The sequence below is a fragment of the Octopus bimaculoides genome, chromosome 20 (genome assembly GCF_046866305.1).
Source record: "Octopus bimaculoides isolate indiv1 chromosome 20, ASM4686630v1, whole genome shotgun sequence".
Classification (NCBI taxonomy): Eukaryota; Metazoa; Mollusca; class Cephalopoda; order Octopoda; family Octopodidae; genus Octopus; species Octopus bimaculoides.
Window position 1 is genome coordinate 26,753,395 of NC_142947.1, and position 26,976 is coordinate 26,780,370.

The 26,976-nt window shown below is 40.4% G+C and overlaps 1 protein-coding gene across 10 annotated transcripts in view; it reads left to right on the top strand.

The window, feature by feature from the left end:
* LOC106867506 (uncharacterized) overlaps positions 1-26,976 on the top strand; it is a 348,378-nt gene that overhangs the window by 113,316 nt on the left and 208,086 nt on the right. The window lies entirely within an intron of this gene.

Genomic DNA, 26,976 nt, shown 5'->3' on the forward strand with positions numbered 1-26,976 from the left:
GTGAATCTTATCTGGATGGCTTCAAGGTCCACTGTTAATTTCACACTATTGGGTGACCATAGCTGGGAGCAGTAATCCAGGAGGCTGAGGACGAATGTCCTCCAGAGGACCATCATGGTTTCCTTTTCTCTGGTTCTGAATGTTCTCAGGATCCATCCAGCCAGTCGTCTGCACTTTGTCGCCATCCTGGTAAAGTACACTTGGAAAGAGGTATCATTACTCATGTCGATACCCAGGTCCCTCACTGATTTAGGCTTTGGGATTGAAATACCCCGTGGACCAGTGTATCCTGTAAGTTTCATATTCAGTTTGGGACACTGATAGTGCAGGGCTTGGAATTTTTCAGTATTAAACTGCATATTATTATCCTCAGTGCATCTGTAAATTGAGTCCAACTCCTGCTGCATATGTGCAACATCGCTGGGGTTCCGTATTTTCTGTGAGACTTTCGTTGCATCTGCGTAGCTATCAAGGGTGGCTATCCGGGCACTTGAGGGCATATCTGAGAGAGCCACTATAAAAAGCAGTGGTCCCAAGACAGTGTCCTGTGGAACACTGCTCACTATTTGTGTTTTCATAGAGGTGGCTCCATTAGCCACTACTACCTGACTTCTATCTTTCAGAAAGTCATGTAACCACTCTCCAAGTTTGCCAGCTATGCCGAGATCACACAGTTTGTGGCATATCATACCATGATCCACTTTGTCAAAAGCTTTTGCAAAATCAAGGTATATTACGTCCACATTTGAGTTGTTCAGTAACTGCCTGAACACCCAGTCATAATGTTGTAAGAGCTGGGTCGGGCAGCTCCTACCTGGTCGAAAGCCATGCTTGGTATCACTCAGCAAGTTATTTTCTTCAAGGAATGCGATTAGTTTCCCTCTGACTATCCGTTCCATGACATTGCTGATGTGTGAAGTCAGAGAGATAGGCCTATAGTTTTTGGCATCTGCTCTGCTTCCCCCTTTATGGATTGGGCATATTATTCCCTCCTTCAGCTTGCTTAACAGTCTGCCATTTGCAAGAAAGCTCTGGAAGAGAATCTGGAGGGGTTTTGCCAGGGCAAGCTTACATGATTTGAGGAGGATTGCTGAGAAACCATCAGGACCAGCAGTTGAGTTTACGTCCACCTCATCTGTGGCTAGTAGTATATCTTCTTCACTAATGTCGATGTATTCCATTGTAATTTCCTCGCTAGTTATAGGTGAGGCGGCAAAGAAGTCCACTGGTTCGTTCACTTGTCTGTGTTCAAACGGGGTAGTAAAGACACTTTTGAACTGGTCATTCAGTACCTCACTGATACTAATTGAACTGTCTGTGATGGAGCCATCCTTTTTGGAAGAGAAGTCCTATCTTGCAGCGTACTGAGCCTGTTTCTTTCGTGTAATGAAAGAAGGCCTTTTGGGTTTGACTTAATGTTTTTTATAGCCCAGGCTTCTTTGTTTGCTCTCTCCTTCACATAGGATTGTTGCAACCTTTTTTCAATCTCCATCAGCGTTGTTTTTAGGCGGGACCTTTCGCTACTTTTGGGATGCTGGTTGAGTCGATTTGTAACCTTCGTCCACTGTCTCATGAGGATCTTGCTCTCCCCTGGAATCTTGTTCCTATTTATTTTGGCCTTGTGTTCTGGAACATATTTCTGGCATATGGCTTGCACAACACACACGAAACATTCTAGTTTCATGTCAATGTCTGGTGTAGAGAGACATTTCGGCCAGTCTGCTCTAAGGATCTCTTTTTGCATCGATTTCCAGTCTACTTTGTGGAAGTTCAGATTGGAGAGATTTTGGGTGCTTCCTTTAGGCTGTATGTCTCTGTTTACTTTTGGCCCAAACATAGACAGCTCTATTATGTTGTGATCCGAGACAAATGTCGGCGTCCCTTTCACATCATGAATGATGTCCATATTGTTCGTGAAGCAGAGATCCAAAATGTTATTCGCCCTAGTTGGTCTGAGTACAGCTTGCTCCATGAATAGGGCATTAGTGAGGTTGAGCAGGGACCCACCTGTGCTTGCTTGTAATGAGTCATTCCTGAGAGTATGAGACCTTCAGGCCATTTGACGTTGGGGAAGTTGAAATCACCCATAAGAAATATGGTCACGTGGTCTTCCAGTTTCATGAGGATTTCTTTCATTCTTGTGAGGTAATCTTCAAACTTGCCTATGTGGTTTGGAGCATCCGGTGGGCAATATGTATTGCATATGACTATATTATGTTGTCTTATGTATACAATTAGAGTGTCGCATACTGAATTTGAGTATGACAGCAAGACCTGGGGTGTGAGGTCGTCACGGATGTATACAGCAACTCCACCATGGCTCCTTTCCCTTCTGTTTGTTCACAGTATGGCATATTTTGGTATGTGTACTTCTGCATCGTCTATATCAGGGCTGAGGTGAGTTTCTGTGAGTGCTATGCATAGGGCTTGATTGCATGCAGCAAGGTCTCTCAGGAAAGAAATTTTGCTTTTATTACGATGCAACAGGCCCCCAATATTTAGTAAAAATATTGGCATGACGACTGTGCAGGCGTTAGGGGAGGCCATTCCATGTCTGTTGACTGTGGTGGTCTTACGCAGTGGCGGGCAAGGTTCCTTGTTTGTACTTGATGTAGCCAGGTGTAGCTAGCACAATCTTTTGCGCCATATACAAAAAAGACTCTTGCTCAGCTGCTGCTTTGCGCATAATTTCTGAAGAGCGCACTTCTTTTGTAAATTTTTTCCTTGAAGACATTTGTTGTCTTTCCTCAGGAAAGTTTTTCTCCTTAAGGCCCTTGTAGTTTTGGCAGGGTGTTGGGTAGGCAAACTGGCAGTTTTTGCCAACCTCCCCATGCCAACATTTGCCTTGCAGGTAAAATTTGCAGGTTCTTGAGTGCCTTCCAAATTTCTTCTTTCCTGTAGAGTTTTGGATGGCATTGGATCTTCCATGAGGTTTTCTGTTTTTTGTTTGGTGGGTTGGGGTTTCGGTTTTGGTTGTTTCACTTTTGCCTTTTCCTTTTTCTTTCTTTCCTTCTTTATGTTTGTGTTTGTGTTCAGTCCTTTCTTTTCTTGTGGTGAGAACTTTTTTCCTCTGGTTGTCCAATGGGGTGAGGGCCCGTTCCTTTGTAGGACCACTGGTACAGAGGGGCTTCTAGTTGCTGCTTCCTTGGTTCCCCTATCTCTTTCTGCCTGGTTGTTCACAGGGGTGGGGATCCATTCTTTTGAGGAACCACTGGATCAAAGAGACTTCCGGGTTTTGTTTCTTTTTCATCTTCTCCATCCTTATAAGCCTTGCCACAATAGTTTTTTATTATGACATCCAGGGTCTCAATGTGTGGTCTGATAAGCATATAGGATCGGATGAATTCATATTACATATATGTGTATTATAAATATATTATATATGTATATATGTATATATATATATATATATATATATATATATATATACATACAAATAAAAGGGTAAAGGATTATCAATTTATTAATAAATTAATAATTAATAATTTTTACCAAGCCCTTCGGTATGTAAACACCATTATCGGTGAAGAACTTATTTAAAAGTTCTTATACATTTATAAACATAATTAAGGGATCAGCAACAGTTGCTTCACCACATACTGAAGTTCAGAAATAGCAGCTAAAGTGCTGAAACTCCAACAGATAGCAATACTTGTAACTCACAAAGGCAAAACATGAAGAAAAAACAACGAAACAAACCAATCTTAGTTAATCATAGACGCATTTCTGGCTTAGAAAAGTGAAAAACTTTTCATTTCCTCATCAGTATGATATTCCAGTTTGCAAGTCTGACGATGCTGGCAATTGTGCATGCACGACCGAGCGACATCATGCATCGGCACAATGTGAACAGCATCTGTAAGTTCGGAGATGCTGTTCATATTGTGCTGATGCATGATGTCGCTCGGTCGTGCATGCACAATTGCCAGCATCGTCAGACTTGCAAACTGGAATATCATACTGATGAGGAAATGAAAAGTTTTTCACTTTTCTAAGCCAGAAACGCGTCTATGATTAACTAAGATTGGTTTGTTTCGTTGTTTTTTCTTCATGTTTTGCCTTTGTGAGTTACAAGTATTGCTATCTGTTGGAGTTTCAGCACTTTAGCTGCTATTTCTGAACTTCGGTATGTGGTGAAGCAACTGTTGCTGATCTCTTAATTATGTTTATATATATACATGCACGCACACACACACACACACACACGCACACACACACACACATATTATAGATATATATATATATATGATATATATACATCCATATATGTATATATGTATTTATATATATATATACTTACTTGGAAATGGATGTGTTGCATTGAATTAAATAATAATGTAAATAATATACATATATATATATATATATTATATATATATGTATTATATATATATTATATAGAAGTTGCATGGCTCAGTGGTTAGAGCGTCAAGCTTGTGATCGTGAGGTTGTGAATTCGAATTCCGGACCAGGCTGCGTGTTGTGTTCACGTTGCTCCAGTTCACTCAGCTGTAGAAATGAGTTGCGACATCACAGGTGCCAAGCTGTATCAGCCTTTGCCTTTCCCTTGGATAACACTGGTGGCATGGTGAGGGGAGGCCGATATGCATGGGCGACTGCTGTTCTTCCATAAACAACCTTGCCCGGTCTTGTGCCTGGGAGGGTAACTTTCTAGGTGCAATTCCCTGGTCAGTCATGACCGAAAGGGGTTTCAGCATATATATATATATATATATATATATATATATATAAAAGATAATAAGAGTGAAAAAACTACAGAAGGCTTGTGTTACATGGTTAAAGTGTATATTTAAATTATGTCAGAAAAATGTTATAAAAATGTTATAAAATTTTATAACATTTTTCTGACATAATTTAAATATATACTTTAACCATGTAACACAAGCCTTCTGTAGTTTTTTCACTCTTATTATCTTTTATACATCCAACCACGTGCTTTCACATACCAACTTTCTCACCTATATATATATATATATATATATATATATATATATATACTTACTAGCAAATGGATGCGTAGTGTTCAATTAAATAATAATATGAATAATATATGTATATTATATATATATATTATAAATAAATATATATATATATATATATATATATATATATATATATATACATTTTTTTTTTCAGAATGAGATAAAAAACCAAGCTATGAAGATTTTACAACATTTATAAATAGAAGGTCTTACAGCTGTTTCTGGGATATTTATTATATCCCTTCATTGCAGTGTGAGAAGATGGTTAAGCAATAGTTAATTTAGATAAGATATGAAATAGAGAGTGAAGTGGAGGAATGAAAATAGATGTGAGATATGCAGGGATATTGCATTTGTGGATCCATTATTTAGGCAGAATGGTATACATGTAAGATTCTAATACCTTGTGAATAAATTCCAATAGTATTTAAAAGTGGTTATTCCAAGTATAGAGTTTGTACACAGTGCTATTGAATCAAGGATTTTAATTCAAAGTGACCTAACAGTAGGGAATGTATTTGTAAGATCAAATTGCAAACAGGAAGAGAGGAATAAAGAAAAGAGAAAAAAAAAGAAATAAACAGGAAGAGAGGAATAAAAAAAAAAGGAAAAAAGAAAAACAAGGAGAGAGATAATAAAGAGATGAAGACAGGGAAAGTGTACCAGTTAGTGGTCAGTCAAGATAAATTGAAAGTAAAAATGGGGAGATGAGGGTGATAGAACGAGAAAAGATGATAGGGTAAAGAGTAAAGGAGTATCAGATAGAAGGAATGGGGGTGATAGAGAGAGAGGTATAATAGTATAAAAAGTAAAGGAGTGTCAGTTATATAGTAATAGAGTCTAAATGATGGGGCAGAGGGAGAGGTAGTAATTTGGACAGGTCAGTGCTTAGTAGTAGAAGAAAATATATATATGAAGATGTATACAGATGCATGTATATATATATATATATATATATATATATATATATATATATATATATCGATACAGATATTTATATATATCAATATCTACATATACAAGTCATACTCATAATATATATATGTACACATGCACATCCATATATATGTGTATCTGTGTGTATTATTGCCTTTGCACACGTAGGAATATATACCTTGCTCACATACATACATTCACACATACACTCATACACACATGCACATATCCATGTACACATGAATATAATTAGATGGTTGTGATATTCGAGTATGAGAGAGGAATTAGATAGGGATTAGGTGTTAAAATGTAGATTTATAAGGTTATTGGGATTACCTAAGGGGTATTGTGGAAATATACTGTGTGGTCGTTTAGGCATTTGGATTTGTGGTAGAATTTGAATGTGAAAAAAGCAGTGGTTGCATGTGTTTAGTACCTCCTTATGTTTATTTAGCAGTGCTGGAGAGTTGTGCTTTAATATGTGAAGTGCCTCCTTCAGGTAAAGCTTGCAGGTTGAGCATTGACCTCAGTAGGGAAGCCCTGAATCCAATATGGACTATGATAGAGTATAGGGTATATTTGTATTTTTGAAATGATGTATGTGGTTGCGAGTGTTGTAGATTTACTATGTTTATCATATCTAATAGAATGGAGGTAAGCGGCATATCGTTGCTTAAAATTTTTGGTTGATCCTGTATACATTTTTGGTTCATGCTATATACAAATACATTCCCTGCTGTTAGGTCACTTTAAATAAAACCCTCGATTCAATAGCACTGTGTACAAACTCTATACTTGGAATGACCACTTTTAAATACTATTGGAATTTTCTCACAAGGTATTGGAATCTTATATGTATACCATTCTGCCTAAATAATGGATCTACAAATGCAATATCCCTGCATATCTCACATCTATTTTCATTCCTCCACTTCACTCTCTATTTCATATCTTATCTAAATTAACTGTTACTTAACCATCTTCTCACACTGTCTCCGATGAAGGGATATAATAAATATCCCAGAAACAGCTGTAAGACCTATTTATAAATGTTGTAAAATCTTCACAGCCTTGGATTTTTATCTCATTCTGAAAAAAAAAATTTTTTATATACACACATGCTGATATATGACCTACGTTGGACTCCTGATTCGCATAATCACCGAACCTAGAGATTTACTATGGTCTGTCCATAGCACTTACTCAGCATTACCTGACACTTTGGGTCTTATTGACACCATTACCTCTCATACCCTCTCTCTCTATATATATGTATGTATTTATATATATATTATATATATATATAGCTGAAATTTACAAAAAAACAAAGGACAAAGACGTGTGTAAACAACAAACAGGTGTATTAGTTTAATACTTGGGAAGGTGAGAAAATCATTTACGTTTGGAGCCTACGCTCTTCAACAGAAGGGTACATGAGAAAATGATATTTATATATTGTATATAAATAGATATTATATATATACATATATACATATGAATATATGTATATATATATATATATATCTATCGTTGCTGGTGCCCCTGGGCCGGCTCTTGTGCGGGTGACACATGAGGTTTTTCTAGCGAGATCGCTGCTGGTGCCCCTGGATTGGCTCATGTGCGGGTGACACATGAAATCTTTCGAGCGGGATCGTTGCCAGTGCCCCTGGACTGGCTCATGTGCGGGCGACACATGAAATTATTCGAGCGAGATCGTTGCCAGTGCTCCTGGACTGGCTCATGTGCGGGTGACACATGAAATTATTCGAGTGAGTTCGTTGCCAGTGCCCCTGAACTAGCTCTTGTGTGGGACCGTCGTAGGATTTTCGTAGGATTTTCGAGCGAGATCGTTGCCAGTGCCCCTGGACTGGCTCATGTGCGGGCGACACATGAAATGTTTCGAGCGGGATCGTTGCCGGTGCCCCTGGATTGGCTCATGTGCGGGCGACACATGAAATCTTCCGAACGGGATCGTTGCCGGTGCCCCTGGGCTGAATCTTGTGCGGGTGACACATGAAATTTCTTCGAGTGAGATCATTGCCGGTGCCCCTGAACTGGCTCCTTTGTGGGGTTGTTGTAGGATTTTCAAGCGAGATCGTTGCCGGTGCCCCTGGACTGGCTCTTGTGCGGGTGACACATGAGGTTTCTCGAGCGAGATGAGCGTGGCCGTTGCTAGTACTGCCTGACTGGCCTTCGTGCGGGTGACACATAAAAGCACCCACTACACTCTCTGAGTGGTTGGCGTTAGGAAGGGCATCCGACTGTAGAAACTCTGCCAAATCAGATTGGAGCCTGGTGTAGCCATCTGGTTTCACCAGTCCTCAGTTAAATCGTCCAACCCATGCCAGCATGGAAAGCGGACGTTAAACGACGACGACGATATATATATATATATATATATATATATATATATATATATATATATATATATATATGGGCACAGGAGTGGCTGTGTGGTAAGTAGCTTGCTTACCAACCGCATGGTTCCAGGATTCCCACTGCATGGCATCTTGGGCAAGTGCCTTCTACTATAGCCTCGGGCCGACCAAAGCCTTGTGAGTGGATTTGGTAGAGGGAAACTGAAAGAAACCTGTCGTATATATGTATATATATGTGTATGTGTGTGTGTGTGTTTGTCCCCCCAACATCGCTTGACAACCGATGGTGGTGTGTTTACGTCCCCGTAACTTAGCAGTTCAGCAAAAGAGACCGATAGAATAAGTACTAGGCTTACAAAGAATAAGTCCTGGGGTCGATTAGCTCGACCAAAAGGCGGTGCTCCAGCATGGCCACAGTCAAATGACTGAAACAAGTAAAAGAGTATATATACATATATTTATATATAAAAGTATAAATAGATAAATATCTAAATAAATACATTTATATTTATATATATATATGTATTTATATATATATATAATATAATATAAGATAAAATCTTTATAAGAATTTATCAAGTAGTCAGCGTGAAAAAACCCCATAAGGAAAAAAACTCATTGTTTTTTTTTTTTCCATAAATATATATAATTTATATAAGGGCATTAACTATATAGTAATGCCTCACGCTTAGAGGGACTAAATAAGTCAAAAACTACCGAAAAATAAGCAACATATTTACGGAAAGCGAGGAAATGCAGCTTTCAAAATTAATCTCTTAAAAACATTTAACTTAACGGCAAACCACTGGTTTCTCAATCAATACAGCAAAACTGTGAAGTAAGCTGCATCTTTTGTTCATCAGTACACGTATGGTCGAGACACATAAAAATAAACAAGAATCAACATACCACGATGTACCCAACATAGTACAATGACTTCTGTCCATCAATATATATCCGTGAAAGAGATTAGAATTTATCCGGTTGCATCTCAGTAACATGTGCTTATACAGAATAATATTCAGCACTGAATATATTCCAATTATTTATAATATAATATAGGATAAAATCTTTATAAGAATTTATCAAGTAGTCAGCGTGAAAAAACCCCATAAGGAAAAAAACTCATTGTTTTTTTTTTCCATGAATATATATAATTTATATAAGGGCATTAACTATATAGTAATGCCTCATATATATGTATGTATGTATGTATGTATGTATGTATGTATATACTTACTTGGAAATGGATGTGTGACATTGTATTAAATAATAATAGAATTAATATCGGGTTCAGTCCCACTGCGTGGCACCTTGGGCAAGTGTCCTCTACTATAGCCTCGGGTTGACCAAAGCCTTGTGAGTGGATTTGGTAGACGGAAACTGAAAGAAGCCCGTCGTATATATGTATGTATATATATGTGTGTTTGTGTGTCTGTGTTTCTCCCACCAACATCGCTTGACAACCGATGCTGGTGTGTTTACGTCCTTGTAACTTAGCGGTTCGCCAAAAGAGACCGATAGAATAAGTACTAGGCTTCCAAAGAATAAGTCCTGGGGTCAATTTGCTCGACTAAAGGCGGTGCTCCAGCATGGCCGCAGTCAAATGACTGAAACAAGTAAAAAAGTAAAAGAGTATATATTATATATATATATATATATATATATATATATATATATATATATAATTTTCCAGAGGATGTAGCAACTCTTTTGAATATGAAAATTTAAAAGTTAAAAACCTTATAATATATATATATATATATATATATATATATATATATATATAATATATATATGTTTGCATGTATATATATGTATATGTGTATGAATATGTGTATATATACATAATTTATATATAATAAATATATATATATATAATATATATTATTTATATTATTATTTCATTCAATGTCACGCATCCATTTCCAAGTGCCAAACATCCCAGCAATGCCATCGCGCTTCAGGACAAGTTACTGCAATAGCCTGGGTTTCAGGTGCCCACAGGTTTTTTATTTTCTCCCAATGAGCCTGAGGAACCTACACAAAGTAGATGTAGGCGTTTTTAAATCAAGGCTGGACTTCCTACTGTCGAGAGTCCTAGCTGAACCTACCTCACAGCAAGAGGTGCAAATGAGGGTAGTACATCAAACTCCATTCTTCACCACATGCGACATATTAAAGGAGGCTCTCAGTAATAACAGTGTAACAAAATGGCAGTGCTCCAGCATGGCCACATCTCAGAGCTGAAACGAGAAAGAAAATATATATATATATATATATATATATATATATATATATATATATGTCTATGTGTATATATATATATATATATATATATATATATATATATATATATATGTCTATGTATATATATATATGTATATATATATATATACATAGACATATATATATAAAATTTAAAGAATGGAGTAAACGCATATTATAACTATATACTTTTATTCCGACATATGTTTTGAAGAATTACAATTTATGCGATCCATAGGATTCGGCGATGTTAAAAATGTAAACTTCTCCTCAGGGAAATGTATGGGAACCAGCTTAAACGTAAGACATTATAATCGAATATGAGAACTATAGTTGGAGAAGGTTATAACGTAATTCATTTGAAAAAACCGTTGGAGATTAGGACGCTACCAGATAGTGCGTTGGACAAGAAGGGAAGAAAAGAAAAGAAAAGAGAAAAAAAAGGGAAAGAAAATTCAGAGTGTAGAATTAGGAGACGATAGGATGATAAAAATTGGAGAGGAATGTTATGTAATAAAAAGGTATTATAAATGGGGTTAATCTTGTGTTTCTACAAAAATATTGAGATGAACGTATATAATCATTTATACTTTTGTGTATGCGTATATATACACAAACAAACACACATATACTCGAATATATACATCTATATACACACCTACGTACAAACCCACACAAACACACACATATACATACATACACACACACACACACACATATATATATATATAAAATATATACACACATATATACATATATATTCACATCCATACCCATATATACATATACACACACATATACATATACATATACATATATAAATATATATATATACACATATACATACATATATATACATACACATACATACATAAGCACATACATATACATACATGCATACATAAACGTGCAAACACACACACACACACACACACACACACACACACACACATATATATATATATATACATATATATACACACATACATATCCACATATACATACATATATGTATATATATAAAAATACATAAACATATCTGTGCACATAAACATACATGCATCCAACCAAGCATATATACATACATATTTATATATATATTTTTAATAAATAATAACAACAAAAATATATATATATATATTCAAAAATCTGTACAAACACATATAGTTTCCTACAAAAATATGAGTGTATACACACACACACACACAGATACACGTGTATATATATGAACACTCATACACATACATTCGCACACAGATATATATATTTTTTTATGTATGTGTTGTTACACGTATTTACATAGAGACTCATACGCAATATTATACACTGCTTAGTACGTATATAAATACTGTCGATGAGTGGTAATTAGTAATAAAGTGGAGGGATATTTATCGGAAGGTAATTCATATATTAGTGAATGAGATATTAAATGATTGAAAATTAATTAATAAATAAATAAATAATAAAGTTAATGGGTGGTCTATTAATTTACATGAATTTATTATTTTATTAATAAATGTAAGAAAAGTTGGGCTGAAATAGGGGTTAAAAGAGTAAATATTGCTTAAGAAGACAAAGTTAATTTTATAAATAAGGTTTACTACAGTAATTCCGTAACATATCTATTAGTGTAAATGTTTTATCGAGATTTGAAAATAAAATTATATTATGTTGATCAGTAAATTATGCGTCATATAATGAGATATTTAAATGTTTGGGATATATCTTGCTACGAGAATAAATACTTAAACTATGATTGTTTTAAAACTAAAGATGAGAGAGAAAATAGAAAACTGGACAAGTAATACAAAGAACAACCCTTTATTATTTGTCAGCTGTCTATCTACTTCGTATTTTGAGCAATCAATGACAATATGAGTCTTCAAAAACAGTTGCTCTTATAAATACCAAAATTTTGGATTTATGGAGGGTCACAGTGGAGACATTCAAGGAAACTGAATGAATGCAGATATGGAGGGTTGTTAGAGTAGAATGATGGGAAAATAGTGAAGGCTGAGTGAAATATTTTATTTGAAAAGAGAAAAGATAGAAGAGAGAGATATGAGACGTGCAGTCCTTAGAATGTCTGTACCGGAGAAGAAAGATGATCACGTGAGGAAAAGAATGAAGGCCAATGGTCACTTTTGAGCAACGAGAGAGAAAAAAGGAGAAAGAGGGTGAGAGAGAGAGAGTGACAGATAGAAAATGTTGAAAGGCAGAGAAAGGGAATTTGAGAAGGATGTGGGAGAAAATAGTATATCTATACACTAGCAGAGCCACCCGGCATTGCTCAGGATTAAAATGGCATAGATTTTTATTGTCTTACTTCTTTCGGTCATGTGACTGCAGCCATGCTGGAGCACTGCCTTTAATTGAAGACATTGACCCGGATTTATTCTTTGTAAGCCTAGTCCTTATTGTATCGGTCTGTTTTGGCAAACGGCTAAGTTATGGGGGCATAAACACAGCAACATCGGTTGTCAAGCGATGATGGGTGTAGGAACACAGACACACATTCACACAGATATACATACATATATATATATATATATATATAGCGACTTTGGGATCAAGGCAAAATGGGTGCCCAGAATTAGACCGGCTTGGAGGAGAAGGGTGTGGAAGCTTAAAGACCCTGCAAATGGACAGAGACTTAGAGACAAGTTACTTGAAGCATTTAACGAAATAGAAGGGGATATAGCATCATACAACGTGGAAGACAATTGGAGATTTCTGCGGGACAACCTGTTGAAAGCCACCGACCAGATTTGTGGGTGGTGTAAGGTCCCCTCCCGACCCAGAGTAACGTGGTGGTGGAACAAGGAAGTAGACAGGGCTATTAGACAAAAGAAACAGGCTTGGAAGAACGGTGGTAGCAGGGAATTGTACCAATGTGCCAGAAGGGAGGCTAGGCAACAGGTTTATTTAGCCAGAGGGGAAGCAGATAAGAAAAGATTTGCCAATGTTCTGCGCCGTGAGGACCAAAGACTCGAGGTATTTCGTGTTGCAAGACAGTGTAGGAGAGAGAATAGTGATGTTGTAGGAGAGAAATGTGTTCGCATGGATGATGGTACGCTTGCACTAAATGAGGATGCAAAGAAAGAGGTCTGGAGATGCCACTACGATAGATTGCTTAATAAAGAGAATGAATGGGAGGAAGAGAGCCTGCCGTATGTTGACCCAATAGAGGGACCAGCTATCCGAGTTGATAGTACCAGGGTAGATAAAGCAATTAAGAGTATGAAGACCGGGAAAGCCCCCGGCCCATCAGGAATCACTGCAGAGATGCTCAAAATATCTGGCAGTGTTGGCTATAGCCTAGTCACCCGTATTACGAACCAGGTGATACACGAAGGAGTCATACCCAATGACTGGTGTAGCAGCATCATAGTCAACTGCTACAAAGGTAAAGGTGACGCTTTAGACACTAATAATTACAGAGGCATCAAGCTGTTAGATCAGGTTATGAAAGTTACAGAGAGGGTCATAGCCCAACTAATTAGGGAGCGAATCAATTTAGATGAGATGCAGTTTGGGTTCGTGCCAGGTAAAAGCACTACTGATGCCTTATTTCTAGTGAGACAGCTGCAGGAGAAATACCTAGCTAAGGATAAACCTCTGTACCTGGCTTTCATTGACATGGAGAAAGCCTTTGACAGGGTCCCCCGATCCCTTATCTGGTGGTCAATGAAGAAACTTGGGATAGAAGAATGGTTAGTGAGAGCTGTGCGAGCCATGTACAGAGATGCTGCCAGTAAGGTGAGGGTTGGAAATGAGTACAGCAATGAATTCCGGGTAGAGGTAGGGGTCCACCAAGGTTCCGTCCTCAGCCCCCTCTTATTTATCATAGTCCTCCAGGCAATCACAGAGGAGTTCAAGACAGGTTGCCCCTGGGAGCTCCTCTATGCTGATGACCTTGCCCTAATTGCGGAGTCACTATCAGAACTAGAGGAGAAATTTCAGGTGTGGAAGCAAGGTCTAGAATTGAAGGGCCTTAGAGTCAACCTAGCTAAAACCAAAATCCTAATAAGTAGGAAGGTAGATAAAACACAAACCCCTTCGGGTAGATGGCCCTGCTCAGTATGTAGAAAAGGAGTAGGTAGTAACTCTATAAGATGTACCTGGTGCAAGCTATGGACACATAAGAGGTGCAGCAACATCAAAGGCAGGTTAACTAGGAAGTTAGTTTTTCTTTGTGGCAGATGTTCAGGTGCAATAAAGACTGTAAACAAACAGGAAACAACTTCTATCTCATTCCAGGGTGAAAAACTAGAGGTAATCGATAGCTTCCGCTATCTGGGCGACCAAGTTAGTAGTGGGGGTGGGTGCGCTGAAAGTGTAGCTGCTAGAATAAGAATAGCCTGGGCAAAGTTTAGAGAGCTCTTACCCCTGCTGGCGACAAAGGGACTCTCACTCAGAGTAAAAGGCAGACTGTATGACGCATGCGTACGAACAGCCATGCTACATGTCAGTGAAACATGGGCTGTGACTGCTGAGGACATATGTAAGCTCGCAATGAATGAAGCCAGTATGCTCCGTTGGATGTGTAATGTCAATGTGAATACCCGTCAGAGTGTAAGTATCTTGAGAGAAAAGCTGAACATTAGAAGCATCAGTTGTGGTGTGCAAGAGAGACGATTGCGCTGGTATGGACATGTGGTGAGAATGGATGAGGATAGCTGCGTGAAAAAGTGCCACACCCTAACAGTTGAGCGAACCCGTGGAAGAGGTAGGCCCAGGAAGACCTGGGCTGAGGTGGTGAGGCAAGACCTTCGTACATTGGGCCTCACCGAGGCGATGACTACTGACCGAGACCTTTGGAAATGTGCTGTGCGTGAGAAGACCCGGCAAGCCAAGTAAGATCATTGCCAGTGCCCCTGGACTGGCTCTTGTGCGGGTGGCACATGTGATGCACCATTTTGAGCGTGGCCGTTGCCAGTACCGCCTGACTGGCACCCGTAGGATTTTCAAGTGAGATCGTTGCCAGTGCCCCTGGACTGGCTTGTGCGGGTGGCACATAAAAGACACCATTTCGAGCGTGGCCGTTTTCGTGCGGGTGACACGTAAAAGCACCCACTACACTCTCTGAGTGGTTGGCGTTAGGAAGGGCATCCAGCTGTAGAAACTCTGCCAAATTAGATTGGAGCCTGGTGTTGCCATCCGGTTTCACCAGTCCACAATCAAATCGTCCAACCCATGCTAGCATGGAAAGCGGACGTTAAACGATGATGATGATGATGATGATATATATATATATATATATATATATATATATATATATATATATATATATACAGGGTGTCCATAAAGTCTCTTTACCATTTCAAAACTTTATTACAAATGCAATTGATAAGATATTTTATTCAGATTTGTTCTATTGTATTCAGTGTTTATTAAAGTTTTTTTTACCTCATTTAATACACTTCTACATGGGCACTTCTACATGAAGCACATCAAGACGGTACTCGATTTCTTGCCATGTTCGCTGTAACATAGCTCATCAATTGTGGCAATGGCATCAGTAATCTTTTGCTTTAGGTCAGTAATGTCCCGTATCTTTGTTCAATACACAATATCTTTAACAGCCCCATAGAAAGAAGTTCAGGGAAGAGATATCCGGTGAACATGACGGCCAAAGAATTGACCCATCCGTTCCAATCTACCGGTCTGGAAATGTTTGATTGAGGAACCCATGAACTTGCAGTCCCCAATGTGGTGGTGCACCATCTTGTTGGAAAATGATGGTTGGTTGAAGGTCATTCAGTTGTGGTGCCACATATTCAGTTAAAAGGTCAAGGTAAACATTTGCAGTAATTGATGTCTCGTTGAAGAAAAGTGGACCAATTATTCGATTGCACATGATCTCACACCACACATTCACCTTTGGGCTTTTACGCTCAATTTCTCTAGTCAAATGGTGGTGTTCTGATCCCCAGATTCTCACATTGTGTTTGTTCAGTTTCCCTGAAACATGAAAGGTTGCCTCATCACTAAAACAAACTCATCTGAGCAATGTTTCATCCTCAGAAATTCGTTCCAGCATGTTAACTGCAAACCCTTTTCGTCTTGGTTTATCATTTGGCTCGAGTGCCTGTAAGAGTTGCACTTTGTAAGCGTACAATCGCAAGTTCTTGTGTAGGACCTTGTGCACTGTTGAATGCGGTAGCTCTAACTGTATGGCAGCAGTTCGGATGGACTTTGTGGAAGAATGAGAAAAAGATTGTCTTACACGATCAATGTTTGCATTAGATGTTCTTGGTCGCCCACTCCTCCCTTTATCTAACACTGTCCCTGTCTCCATAAATTTCTTGTGCCATGCACGAGTTGACGGACGTTATGGTGGATCGCTTCCATACTCAGTCCTGTAGTTTCGCTGAGTTTGCCCATCTGATTTTGTTTCAATAAACCATGAAACACATTGCACTTTCTCTTGAGGGGTGATCATTTTTTAGGGGTGCATGAAACACACAAATGCAATGTGATTAAAAACTTTAGTAAACACTGTATACAATGGAATAAATCTGAATAAAATATCTTATCAATTGCCTTTGTAATATTTTTTTTAAATGGTAAAGAGACTTTATGGGCACCCTGTATATATATATATATATATATATATATATATATATATATATATATATATATATATATATATATAGGAAAGTGGTTATACACCATTAGGTGTATACCCGCTTCCGTACATTAAATTTCTTGAAGAAACAACGGAACGCAGATTCTGAAACTATCAGCACAACAATATTTATTTACAGAGGAAATAGGCAGCACTTCGCCCTTTGGTTGCTGAGACGCCGTCAATGATGTTGCGTGGTTATTTGTCTAGCTCCAGAGTTGGAATGTTGGAGAGAGACTGCTACAACGTCTTGGCTCTTCGCCGGCCAGGGTGAAAGAGAATGAAAAAGGGCGCGAAGCTTGGATATCGATGACTACGCATGTGCACGAGACTCTTCCTGTATTCCCTCCGGAACCAGTCCCTGCGCATGCGTGGATAAGCTTTCCGGAAATGTTGTCTGCTATTTTAGGCGTCACTACATATATATATATATATATATAAATATATATATATTGTTGAAATTTAAAGAAAAGCAAAAGGCAAGACCTATGTATCTCTCTCTCTCTCTCTCTCTCTCTCTTTATATATATATATATATATATATATATATATATATATATATATATAAATATATAGGCGATCACAGAGGAATTCAAGACAGGTTGCCCCTGGGAGCTCCTCTATGCTGATGACCTTGCACTAAAACGACTTCTATCTCATTCCAGGGAGAAAAACTAGAGGTAGTTGATAGCTTCCACTATCTGGGTGACCAAGTTAGTAGTGGGTCTAGGTGCGCTGAAAGTGTAGCTGCTAGAATAAGAATAGCCTGGGCAAAGTTCAGAGATCTCTTACCTCTGCTGGCAACAAAGGGACTCTCACACAGAGTAAAAGGCAGACTGTATGACGCATGTGTACGAACAGCCATGCTACATGTCAGTGAAACATGGGCTGTAACTGCTGAGGACATGCGTAAGCTCGCAAGGAATGAAGCCAGTATGCACCATTGGATGTGTAATGTCAGTGTGCATACCCGACAGAGTGTAAGTATCTTGAGAGAAAAGCTGAACGTAAGAAGCATCAGTTGTGGCGTGCAAGAGAGACGATTGCGCTGGTATGGACATGTGGTGAGAATGGATGAGGATAGCTGCGTGAAAAAGTGCCAAACCCTAACAGTTGAGGGAACCCGTGGAAGAGGTAGGCCCAGGAAGACCTGGGCTGAGGTGGTGAGGTAAGACCTTCGAACATTGGGCCTCACCGAGGCGATGACTACTGATCGAGACCTTTGGAAATGTGTTGTGCGTGAGAAGACCCGGCAAGCCAAGTGAGACCTAAATCAAAGGCCTCTGCCAGGGGTGTAGCCAGCCCACTTATGCGCACCTTTTCTACATTGGACACTAAACTCCGCTTGCGAAGACTTGTTGAGGCAAGTGAAATCAAACTAAATTCGACAACTGGCACCCGTACCAACGTTGTCTCCTTCATTGGACACGAAACTCAGCTTGCGAAGACTTATTGGGGCAAGTGAAAGCGAAATCGGGATAGCACCTGTGCCCAGCGTCGCCTTTCTGGCATTTGTGCCTGTGAAATGCGTAAGGACTGGCTCTTGTGCCGGTGGCACATAAAATACACCATTTTGAGCGTGGCCATTGCCAGTACCGCCTGACTGGCCTTCGTGCAGGTGACACGTAAAAGCACCCACTACACTCTCTGAGTGGTTGGCGTTAGGAAGGGTATCCAGCTGTAGAATCTCTGCCAAGTCAGATTGGAGCCTGGTGTTGCCATCTGGTTTCACCAGTCCTCAGTCAAATCGTCCAACCCATGCTAGCATGGAAAGCGGACATTAAACGATGATGATGATGATATATATATATATATATATATATATATATATATATATATATATATATATATAAATATATATATATATATATATATATATATATATATATATATATATATATAAATATATATATATATAAATATATATATACATATATATATATATGCATATATATATATATATATATATATATATATAGAGAGAGAGAGAGAGAGAGATAAATATATATACATATATATATATATATATATACATACATATATATATATATATATATATATATATATATATATATATATATATATATATATATATATATGGGAGAATGTACGAAGAAACAACAACAGACGAGGACAGGTGGTGTAAACAACAAAAGGATGTATTAGTATGACGCTCGGGAATACAGAAAGTCTTTAATGTTTCGAGCTATGCTCTTCAACAGAAAGAATACGGAGACAAGAAGAACACGGAGAAAAAAAATTGAATAGTGTGCGCTCAACGGTCAATCATAGCTATGGCTGACTGGAAATTAGAAATTTTACACAGGAGAGCTAAGAAAAGGGGGAGAACGAACGGTGATCGAAGAATGAGGGTCTGTGTGTGTGAGAGATAGAATGCTGGTGATCTTGAGGTATGCATGTGTGAAAATGGGGAGGGGAGAAAGGAGTTGGTCAGTTGTAGTATGTGCTTGGTGTGATGTGAGGGTGTTGGGAGGTGGGGAAGGCATGGGTGGAGTGTGGGTTAGGCTAAGGGTGGGGGTAGAGGTAGGGGGGTGTAAGGAATTGGATGGGGTGGAGTGGGAAGGTAGAGTAGGAGTGTGTTGGGGTGGGGTGGGATGAGCTTATGAGGGGGTGACGATGAAGGGGGAAGGGGAAGGTGGATGTAAGAGAGGGGGAAGGTGGGTATGGGAGGGGGGAGAAAGAGAGGAAGAGAAAGAGAGTGAGAGAGAGTAAGGGTGAGAGAGTAAGAGTGAGAGAGGGGAGAGTGAGAGAGAGTAAGAGAGAGGAGAGAAAGAGTAGGGGTGAAGAGAAGTAGGAAGAGAAGTAGGAGTGAAGAGAGGTGAAGAGACATACAGAGAAGTAGGAGTCGGAGAAGGAGAGGGAGGAGAGGGAAGAGATGGGTGGTAGGAGGGAGGGTGGGGGAGGGGGGTTAGATGAAGAGGGGAGGGGAGTTGAGCCCATGTGGTGCAAAGGAGCAAAGAGAGAAGATTCACTGTGCAAACGGGAGTCTGGATGGCCCCTGTGCATGGACAATCCAAACACAGACAGGTGTTGCTGCAAGGAGTGACCGGCAGAACGGAAATGGTGTGACACCGGGGTGTCATTGCCAACGTTGATGTCTTGGAGGTGTCCCGCGAATCGGTCGGCCAGGCAGCGCCCCGTTTGTCCGATGTACAGAGAATGGCAGAGAAAGCAGGAGATACAATAGATAATGTTAGTGGAAGTGCAGGTGAAGGAGTCGGTGATGCGATAGGGTCGGTGATGGGTGCTGGTGAGGAGGGTGGTGTTGGAGAGGTAAGGGCAAGTGCGGCAGCGTGGGCGGGAGCAAGGGAACGAACCAGGTTGGGAGGTTGGGTTGGGGAAGAAGCTGTGGACTAAGAGGTCTCGTAGGTTATGGGCTCGTTTGAAGGAGGGGAGGGGTCGATTAGGGAAGATGTAGGAGGTGGAGGGGTCGAAAAGCTCGGAGAATGGAGCGTTGGAGGGGTAGGGTGGTGGGATGGTAGGTGAGGGGAAAAGGGAGGCGGGAAACGGCAGGGCGGGTTTGGGGGAAGAGAGCAGATGCACGGTCCACAGAACGTGCTCTGGCAAGAGCGGTGTGGATGGTGGTGGGTGGATATCCACGCAGGCTAAAGTGGCGAGCCATGAGTTGAGACTGAGTCTCAAAGTCATGGCTGTCACTACAAAGTCTGTGTAGACGGAGGAATTGGGAATAGGGGATGGAAAGTTTTGTGTGTTTAGGGTGGGAGGAGGAGAAGTTGAGATAGGAGTGTGAGTCTGTGTGTTTGTAGTGGATGGAGGTGCTAAGGGCGGAGTGAAGGATGCTGACCAAAATGTTGAGAAAGGGGACAGAGGTGTCAGAGATAGTACAGGAGAAGTGGAGGGCAGGATGGAAGGATTGAACGAAAGAGAGGAACGAGTCAAGATGTTCGCGGGAGAGTGAAGTGGCACCGATACAGTCGTCGATATAACGACCGTATAGTTCGGGAGTAGGACCAGTGAAACTGGAGAATATTTGGGCCTCAACATAACCAACAAACAGGTTCACGTAGTTGGGGCCCATTCTCGTCCCCATGACCACTCCCGAGGTTTGCTGGTAGATATCCCCCACGAACGAGATAGGACAAGTTCGGCCAGACGAATGAGTGTGGAGGTGTCGGGTTGTGGGGACATGGACATGCAGCCTACAAGAAACTCTCAGAATCTTTCCAATTTGAACTTCCACAAGGCAAACTGGAAACAAATTGAGAAAGAGATCCTCAAACAAAACTGGCCTAAATGTCTCTCCTCACCGGACATCGATATGAAACTTAAACAATTCATGTCTGTAATGCAAGCCATATGCTACAAATGTGTCCCGGAGAGAAAGGCCACTGTACACAAGAACAAAATCCCCAGGGAGATGAAAATTCTTATGAGACAGCGTACAAAAGTTTCAAATCGCCTAAACAAACAAATTGAAAGCAGTGAAAAGTCCCGCCTGAAAATACAACTGCTGGAGATTGAAAAAAATCTGCAATTCTCCCACGAAAAAAAAAAATAAATAAAGAGCAGACAACGAAGCCTGGGCTATAGACAATATAAAATCTAACCCCAGAGCTTTCTACAACTTTGCCAAAGAAACAGCTTCAGTGCACTGCAGGATAGGGCCACTCCTTGAAAAAGATGGTGCACTTACAGGAAACCTAAGGAGGATAAGTGAAATACTAAATGAGCAATTCAAAAGTGTTTTCACTCCACCCCTAGGGCACTTTCAAGTCAGCAATCCAACTGACTTTTTTACCACTGTAGATATAAAAACAGAGGCAATGATGATCGATTACATCGATATAAAGGAAGACGATGTAATAAGGGCTATAGATGAATTTAACCCAAACTCAGCTACTGGCCCTGATGGATTCCCAGCAATCCTTCTAAAGGTATGTAAACGAGTCCTAGCAAGACCACTGCAGTCCCTCTTTCAGAGCTTCCTTGCATCTGGCAAACTTCCAAGAAAACTGAAGGAGGGTAAAATATGCCCTATTCATAAAGGAGGTAGCAGAGCGGAGGCCAAGAACTACAGACCTATCTCTCTGACCTCGCACATCAACAAGGTCATGGAACGAATAGTCAGAAGAAAACTAATCGCCTTCCTTGAAGAAAATGACTTGCTGCCTGACTCAGCTCTTACAACACTATGACTGGGTGCTGAAACAGCTACTCAACCACTCAAATGTGGAAGTGATATATCTCGACTTTGCAAACGCCTTTGATAAAGTCGACCGTGGAATGATATGTCACAAACTGTGTGATCTTGCCATAGTTAGAAAATTGGGAGAATGGCTTCATGACTTTCTGAAGGATAGAAGTCAGGTGATAGTAGCCAATGGGGCCACCTCCAATGACATGCAAATAGTGAGCAGTGTTCCACAAGGCACTGTTTTGGGACCACTACTGTTCATAATGGCCCTCTCAGACATGCCCTCAGCCACACAGAGAGCCACGATCACAAGTTATACAAAAGTCTCACGGGTAATACAGAACCCTGAAGACACTATGCACTTGCAATGTGAGCTGGATGAAATATACAAGGAGGCTGAATAGAATAGCATGCAATTTAATGCTGAAAAGTTTCAAGCCTTGTGCTATCAGCATGCAAAACTAAATGCAGTACCCACTAAATACACTGGACCCAGAGGGATTGCAATCCCGGAGGCACAGTCAATGCGAGACCTGGGCATTTACATGAGTAATAATGCATCCTTTCATGTGCATGTTGCTAAATTGGCAATGAAATGCAGGCGACTGACCGGATGGATTCTTAGAATTTTTAGAACAAGAGATCAGGAAATCATGATGGTCCTCTGGAGGACACTTGTCCTAAGCTACTTTGACTATTGCTCTCAGCTATGGTCACCAACCAGTGTCAAATTAATCTCAGAACTTGAGGCAATCCAATGAAGCTACATGAAGAAGATAGCCTCTATGCAGCATATAAACTATTGGGAAAGACTCAAGAGATTAAGACTCTATCCCTTAGAGTGTAGGCGAGAAAGATATGCCATAATATACATCTGGAAGATACTTGAAGGAATTGTCCCAAACTTTGGCATTGAAAGTTACACAAATAAAAGAACTGGACGCCACTGCATAGTGCCAAGGACTCCTAATTTGTCATCAAGATGTAGGACAAAATACTGCAATAGCCTGGGATTCAGAGGTCCACAGCTCTTCAATATCCTACAGAAGGACCTGAGAGACCTGCATGGGGTGGATGTAGGTATCTTCAAAATAAAGCTGGATCTCTTCCTGTCAAGTGTCCCAGATGAACCAACTTCGCGGCAGGAGGTGCAGATGAGGGCAGCTGCATCAAACTCTCTCATGCACCAAATGTCAATTCCTGAAGTATAATTCGTGAAGTAAAACTATGTAGCAACGCCAAATGGCGATGCCCCAGCACGACCACAGCTTATGAGCTGAAACTAGTTAAAATATATATATATATATATATATATATATATATATATATATATAGCAATAAGAGAATGGAGGGAAATATGAAGTACTCATCAATTTACAGACACTGTACTCTGTTGATTAATCCGTTTATTTTACAACCAAAAGGACAATAAAGACAATATACAGACACTTATGACATACTATTTCAAATTTAAAAGGACATCTAGCAACTGAAGAAGGGACAAAATCTTACATCTGTTTACACCTAGCATTGGCATGCCCCATTCTGTCTATATAGCTCCAGTACGCTGGAGTGATTGGTAGATGAAAAGGGTGCAATGGGGGTACATGCATGATTCACTAGGCTTCTTCAGGGATTTACAAAATTCAATTCATGAATTTTGAAAAATTCAAATACAAATATAAAAATAAAATATAAAAATATAAAAGCATATAAAAAAGACACACAAAAAGTATATAATAAAACCCATATAAAGAGTCATAAAAGCTCATATATACATGCATATGCATGTATACATTACCATATGCAGATATATATATAAAACAGCAGTGCATCAGCATGGCCGCAGCTCTGAGCTGAAACTACAGAAAAAAAAAATTTATATATATATATATATATATATATATATATATATAAATGTATGTATATGACCGCGTGTGCAAATTTGGCGATTTTCTTTCTCCGTCTTCCCTTCTTTGAACTTTTCTTATGTTTCTGACGAAGATCTCCGATCGAAACGTTAAATCCTTTCTTTTCTTTCCTTTCCTGAGCGTCCAATAACACTACTTTTTCCACGTCCTCGCATTGTTTTTTCGCGTTTTTTTCATGTTTTTTCTTGTTTGTTCTTGTTTAAATTGACTATATATATATATACATACATACATATATATATATATATATATATATATATATATATACATATATATATATACATATATACACATGTATATACATATGTATATACATATATGCACATATATTTATGTATACATGTATATATATGCATGTATATATATATATATATATATATATATATATATATATATATATATATATATATATATATGCATGTATTTATAAGAGAAAAGGTTGAGTTCTAATTCATTCTTTACTTTGGTGGGTTCCAAAGTTAGATTTCTAATAAAGATTCTGCATATTGAATTGGTAGTTTACCTCCACTCGTACCTGAATATTGCCCTGTGTGGCACCGACTCCTCAGCCTGTCCTGACCTGGGCGACATATTATACCAAAAAACGGCCTCAATTGGCGAAATGTGGCCCCTCTCTGCCATGGTCTTGATGGTACGATGATGCCTTTCCACCACTCCATTTCCACTTGGCCGGTATGCCGCCCTGTAGAAGCGGCTGACCTGCCACCCGTCAAGCATTTCTTTCAGCACCTCCGAGCGAAATGCAGTGCCATTATCCAGCAGCAGCTCATCCATGGGGCCTCGTTCCAGGAATATCCCATTTAATACTCCTGCGATTTCCTCTGCAGTCCCCGTCTTCATCTCCCTCCATATGGCCATCCGCCCCGGTCCGCAGTCAACCATTGAGAGGTATCTCCCCTGCCGGTAGTGTGTTACGTCCACTGCCAGTCGTTTCCAGTTATGGGCCACTGGAATACTTCCCGCCTCATGTACGCCCGGAGTAGGGTCAATAGACTGGCACCTGTCACAGCTGCTAACCACTCTCTGCACACTCCGCCTCGTTACCTCAGAGTCGACTTTCCTGGCTAGGAACAATGTCCTGTCCACTCCCATGTGATGCATGGTATGCAGTCTCCTCAACTCTGAGTCACTCAGACAGCATACTGCAGCCACAGCCTGCTCCGCATCCTCTGGCACCTGCAACCAGGCTTGCTTTACCCTGGTTAGGACGTTTGCCCTGTTCTTTTCAGAAGGCACAAAAATTACGCCCAGCTTCAAATCAAACTCAGCGGTTAGCTCACGCAATATTCCCAATCGGCACTTTACCAGCATCTCCGCAGCCCCTTTGGTTTGCACCCTCCGCTCATTGGTGATGACTGCCGTCACCCAACCAAGCGCAGTGGCTGAATCGGTTCTAATTTCGATGGTGCACAGCCCCCACTTCAAGGCCAGGTTCACCCCCTTCAGCACGGCATCCAACTCCGCCACATTGATATGGTTGCAGTCATCCATCTTCCTGAGCCAGGCTGCATCTTCCACCATGGTGCCTCCCATTTCTAAGACAATCCCTATTGCGATGCTACTGGCGTCACACCAAACGATCTCGCTCTTTGATTTGGGAACATACCAACTGCCCCTCACTGTATCCTCTGCTCTCACTCTGACCAAGACTTCCTGCATCATGTCGGTCGTTTCCTCCCCCACTCTGTCATTCCACTTTGCTCCTTTGGCTCGTCTCTTGATAAAGCTACATGCTGTCCGGGGCCATCCTGCAACCGGGTAGTGTCCCACCTGCTTCCCACACACCAAGAACAGTTCCTGTCTACTCACGCTGGTGCCCAGTTCGGGGATCTCGCCGAAACACCAACGCACTGGCCTTGTCTCTCCGTACCTTGAGGCCCAGTGCAGCGCCTCCCTCCATGGCCTCTGGTGGCTTGGCGACCAGTCCGAAATTCTTCAGGTGGCCTATGACCTCCGTTGCTGGCATTATGGTTTCATCCACAAGGATATCATCGATGTACGAATTGGTGACCCTTTTTACTCTGTCCACCTTTCCCAGAATAGCCTTGAGAATTGTTGCCATAATTTTTGGCACCGAATTTAGCCCAAACCCCAGCCTGGTCAAACAGTATGTCCGGCTCTTATACCTGACAAGCTGATGCTTCCACAGTCTCTCAGCCACATGCACCTGCAGGTATGCCGACTTCAAATCGACGATCGTGGAGGCCCCTGTCATCTACCTCCACTCTCGCAAGGTGTCCCCGCAGACATCTGTGGCCTCGCTGCCCGTATGACATATGTGGTCATTCAGCTCTCGGAAGTCAAGCACTGGTCTGACCTTATGCTTCGTGGGCTGTACCACCGCCATCAGCGGCAGGACTCCGCTCTCTACTTCTTCTTCCCAAGGGATCAATACGCCCTCCTTAATCCACCGCTCCACCTCCCCCACGAACTCGCTTCTGGCATCTCCTTTCAAAGTATGCTGGTAGCAGCCCACTTTATTTTTTAACGTCGGGGGCTCTCCCCTCCAGTGCCACTCCACTGTCCACCTCTGGCCATCGAAGGCGGCACGAAAATCCTGGTCTTCAATGGTGTGTGCGGCATAGTTTTCTTCGCAGTTCTCACCAATGCACGGTGTCGCCATACACGGTTT